Raw genomic sequence first — 5,784 nt, 5'->3', positions numbered from 1 at the left:
CAGAGAGAGTGAGAGAGAGAGAGAGAGAGAGAGAGAGAGAGAGAGAGAGAGAGAGAGAGAGAGAGAGAGAGAGAGAGAGAGAGAGAGAGAGAGAGAGAGAGAGAGAGAGAGAGAGAGAGAGAGAGAGAGAGAGAGAGAGAGAGAGAGAGAGAGAGAGAGAGAGAGAGAGAGAGAGAGTTTAGCCGGGGTGTTGGATGTTGGCAGGGGTGTGCAAAGGGGTGCAAACAGAAGGGATGGATGATGAGAGGTGGTGAGGCTGGGCGGGTTTGGTACATGAGTTAAAGATGAATTCTGTAGTTTGGACTGCATGGATGTGGTGATTGGTTAAAAATAATTCTTCTAAAGGCAACTGGAATATAATTGCCGGTAGCCATCACATATATGGTGCCTTATCGCCATCATCGTCATCACTACCACTGTCATTATCATCATTATTATCGTGACCCATCCTTTCCCGTCTAAGAATGGGGTTAGGTACGATTCTTCCGAGGGAAAATATTATCTAGTTATTCATCTATTTCTATTTACCTGTCTATTATATCGATCTATCTCTCTGTTTGTCTGTCTTCTCTCTCTCTACAGTATCTCTCTATACGGGCATGGAACCTAAGAAGTAGGCCGACAGTTTTGGTGTTTGGTGATGGCTGGATCAATAGGGAGGCGAGGACAGGATAGGCACACTGACAATATTATATCTATCTATCCATCCATCCGTCTATCTATCTATAAGGGTATGGAGGCTAAGAAGCAGGCTGAGAATACGGGTGTTTGGTTATGGCGGGATCAATAGGGAAGGAGGCGAGGACAGGACAGGCACACTGACATTTTTATTATATCTATCTATCCATCCATCCATCCATCTATCTATCTATCTATCTACAAGGGTATGGAGGCTAAGAAGCAGGCTGAGAATACGGGTGTTTGGTTATGGTGGGATCAATAGGGAAGGAGGCGTTGACAGGACAGGCACACTGGCATCTGCAGAAGACTCAGGCAGTATTCTCGTTGGATGAAGAGGCTCCCAAACACCTCTTCCCTAACAGTGTATTTGTGTATCTGATTCGTTGTTATATTCTTGTATGTGGTCTTAATAACTCCGTATCAGTATAAAAACTATCACCTGCTTCATCCCAGACTTCTTTGCCATCTAAATATTGGATGAGGTTGGATTCAGAAAATAGGCTTGGAGATAAGGAGGATGCAGGAAAACTATCATTATCAAAGCTTCCGTAATAACATAATTATGAAAAATATAAAAAGCCTTAAAATGTAAAATAAATCACTAAGGAAGACATGATAAAAAGCCCCATCAGGTGAAGAAAACATAATCTCTGGCCACCAACAGCTAACCCATACTTAATCCAGCATAACTTCACCTAACCTAACCTAGACCTTAAAACGTATACCAAACAACCTAACTAAACCTCTCCTAGCCTAACCAATAATAGATAGTCTTGGAGAACTATACTACAGGCCTAGACACCATGACTATCTGATTTCTTCCCCTTTCTCTTCCTCCTCCTCCTCCTCCTTTTTCCATAACCCCAGCAGCAATAAACTTGAGGCGGGGTTAGTGGGGTGGAGGGGCGGTCAGGAGGCCCATTAAGTGAGGTGCTCATACGTGGCGGCTGCTGCTGCGGCCAAATAACTTACGGTGATAAAGTTCCACCAAATTGCCCGCCCGATGGATGTCTTCAGTGGGGCCGGTCAGAAAGGGTCAGTCTGGGAGGGGGGAGGGTTTAGGGGAAGGAAGGGAAGGAAGGAGGGAAGGAGGGAAGGAGGGAAGGGATGGCACGGACAGGCCTTGTTTGTTAAAGTCTCCTGGGTGCTCCGGAGTTGGTGCACCTTGCCTGCCTTCGCTTATGGCCTACATATTTCTTGATTTCAACTGTAAACTGAGCGCTTTATTTGTTGACTCGCAGTGGGAGAAAATACAATTTTCTAATGTATTATTTGAAGTTCGAGGTTGCACTTTCTGGTGCAGTGTCTCCAGAAAGCAGGAGAAATCAATCGCACAGGCTACATTCATATTCAGTCTCTCAGCTGTCGCGTACGGTGAAATGACCTTAAATATATATATCCTGATCTGGTATTGATGAAGCTCTATTGGCAAACATGCTTTTAAAGTAGATGTCTTTTAGAAGGATATGAGAAGCAAATATCCTCAACTCCACTCATCATCACCGTAGAAGGTAAATGAAGACCAAGAGTATCCAACTTCCCCTTCCTCGATCCCCAAATACTCAACATTTTTCGCTTTCAGAAGTGACTTTTATCCATTGGTTATCTGTGTGTGTCATGTGAGCGTAACTGCCGTCTAAAGAAATTATATATGCTTCTTCTTTCACTACAAGATGCCTTCCCTTACGTTGCAAAAAAATCGTACCTCAATAGCAAAAGTAAAATGCAAAATACTTCATCCTACAAAAGGGGTGCTGAGGAAAGAACACAGATCCATTTTCTTGGATGGGTTTAAAGCTGGCTAACATATGAGCACCTTACACAAAAGCCTGTGTAATCGCCATCGTTTGTCATTTGGGGAGACGGCAGGAGAGAAGAAGAAGAAGGAGGCTCTTTATCTCTGTACCAGGGCATGAGCTGACCTACATAGCTACCTACATCTTCTTACACACTTCTCCATCGTCATTTCTATCATTATCACCATCAGAACAGCAGATGGGTAGAAGGAGGCAACTTACTTATACCTACCTATCTACCTTTCGTATTACGTCTTCACCATCGTCATTTTCATTATCATTACCATCATTAGCAACAGCAGCCAGGAAGAAGGAGGCTGTTTATCTTTGTACCAGGGAATTGAGAATACACTGACCTACCTACCTGCCTACCCATCTATCTCTTTTAACATACGTCATCATCATCGTTGTCGTTAGTAGTAATGGTATTAATATTATCAGCGTTGACATTATCAGCTACAATTATACATCATCATTGTTTTCATCGTTGGTATGATGTCAGTAATTTTTCTTCATCATCATCATCGTTTTAAGTATTCTCCACCTCCTCCTTATCATCATCATCATTATCATCATCATCATCATCATCATCAACATCGTCTTAATCGTTAACTTTATCATCAACAGCTGCAGGAACAACGAGCTCTTTATCTTTGTAACAAGACCTGAGAGTACACTGACTTACCTACCTCATCCAATAAACGTCTGCAATCATCTTCACTTACATCGCACCATCATCATTCTGTAATCATCTCCACTCACATCACACCATCATCATTATCATCATCATCATTGTCGCCTTTTTTATCACCATCATCATCACCGTCTTTATTATCCTCCTCCTCCTCCCATCATCATCATCATCATCATCATCATTATCATCATCACTCTCTTAATACTAGCAAGGAAGGTAGTAGTAGTAGTAGTTGTTCCCTAGGCAGTCTGGAAATTACATCTACATCATTATTACTCTTCTTGTTATCCTATTCGTTATCATCAACGTCAGTAACATCTTCATCATCATTATCATCAATAGCATCAAGAGTAATGAAGATCAGGCCTATATCTCTACCGGGACTTGCGATGATGATGATGATGATGATGATGGTGATGATGGCGTGTGTTGGAAGAGGTAGGTCAGTGTACTCTCATGTGCCGCTTTCTTCCCAGGCGTCTGTCATCATCCCCATCGTTATTTTCATCACCATTGTCATCATGAGCAGGAAAATTATCAGTCTTCATTGTTATTATCAGCGTCATCACCACAATCATCTATTTTGGTCACTAAATATCAGTATTACGTTTATCACCATCTTCAGCATCACTCTAATCAAACCATCAATTTTATCATCATCACTCTCTTCACTAGCATCATGCTGTAATCAGAGGCTACTGTTGCTCTTGCTGTTGTTGTTGTGGCTCCATGCATCTCTGGGAGCGTATAAAATGGACTGCTAGCTAAAGTTTCCCTTCTCATTCCGTCAAACATCCTCCTTTTGGGGAATGGGGAAGGAGTTAAGGGGCATGTTTGTAATAGGCAACTCCGAAACCCATTACAGCACAGTGGAAGTATTTTTTAGTGAATGGGGTTACAACGTCAAAATTGGAACTTAACCCTTTAGAAGCGAACGATACACATAGGGTGTCCAGCGAGGAAAGGGGATAAATCTGGAATGTAACAAATGTAGAATTTCTAAACCCAAATAAAAGGAAGAAGGAAAAAAGAAATTGATATACCAACGTGGGTCCAAATTTCAAGCGTTACAGAGCTCTAGTTACTGACGATCTTTTAGGTACAAAATAATAGCCTCCCTCATAATTAATCCATAAAGTCATCGGGTCCTCTAGCTCATTAATGGTTAACTCATTCTGATATAATACTTTTTGCTTAGAATTCCCTCATCTATTATTTTCCCACGCTGTGCCCTTTCCCCTCTGGACACCCTGTATAATATATCTAATTAATTATCTATCCATATATCTACCTGTCTATCTATCTGTCTATCTACCTGTCTATCTATCTATCTATCTATCTATCTATCTATCTATAAACCCACACGAGGCTAGAGGTCAAAATTGCGATATGACCTAATTTAGCACGATAATTGGAAGTCTTGGGGTGACGCTGACAAAAATCAGTATAGACACCAAAAGTCAAATCTAAGGTCAAAGGTCAAATCTCAGGTCGAAAGTCAAATCAGAGGTCAAAATTAGGAGCTGCGACTTGACCTTTTTGGAGCAGAACCAGGGACACAAACCGCAGGACTTCCGCGAATCGTAAAACTGGGAAAAATCAAGAAATCCTACCCTTTATATAGCCACCCACTTCGCAGGAACGTAAAGGAACGGCCTCGTCGATCCTAATTTGGGGCCTGTTAGCTGAGAGAGAGAGACGGTCAGGGGGGTGAGGGCTAGCGGAAGATAGAGACTGAGGAGGAGAGATGGTATGGTGGGAGATAAGGGAGGGAGAGACTCGGTAAAGGGAGGACAAAGACTGAAAGGGAGTGATGGAGTAGAGAGAGATAATAAAGAGGGGGAGAGAATCGGAAAAGAGATGTAAAGAGAGCGAGATAATCAAGCGGGAGACAGAGACTGAAAGGGAGAGATGGTGCAGGGCGAAATATGAGAGACATGGCAAGTGAGAGATCTAGGGAAAGAGACTGAAAGGGAGAGATGGTGTGGAACGAGACAAAGCAAACTTGGTTTACAGGAGGAGACATAGACCGGAAGAGAGACAAAGACTGAAGCAGAGAGAGAGAGAGAGAGAGAGAGAGAGAGAGAGAGAGAGAGAGAGAGAGAGAGAGAGAGAGAGAGAGAGAGAGCAGACAGAAATTGGTGATGAGATGCACGAGGGGTTGACCTTTTTAAATAGGTCAAAGGAAGAGGAGGAGGAGGAGGAGGAGTAGGAGAGGGACAAGAAGAAGGAGAAGAAGAAGAAGAGGAAAAAGAAGAAGGAGAGGAAGGCTTTAAGAACGAGGAGGAGGAGGAGGAAGAGGAGGAGGAGGAGGAGGAGGGAGGGAAAGTTGTTCAAATGTAGAAGGGAGGGTCTAGTGGGAGTCCGACAAGAGGGAGTGGGTATTGTGGCTATGCAGGTCTCTCTCTTTCTCTGTCTGTCTGTCTGTGTGTCTGTCTGTCTGTCTACCTGTCTCTCTGTCACACACACACACACACACACACACACACACACACACACACACACACACACACACAAAACACAGCTACACATAAACATTCTTTCTCATGCCGTGAGGTCAACACACATGGGGGGATATGGACGGCTGAGTGGCTAAGCAGGGGTGCTCTCTCT

Source organism: Coenobita brevimanus, chromosome 28 (genome assembly GCF_032717465.1).
Source record: "Coenobita brevimanus isolate Jiangsu-jjx chromosome 28, ASM3271746v2, whole genome shotgun sequence".
Taxonomy (NCBI): Eukaryota; Metazoa; Arthropoda; class Malacostraca; order Decapoda; family Coenobitidae; genus Coenobita; species Coenobita brevimanus.
The sequence above is the reverse complement of the archived record's forward strand: the minus strand, read 5'-3'. Positions refer to the sequence as shown.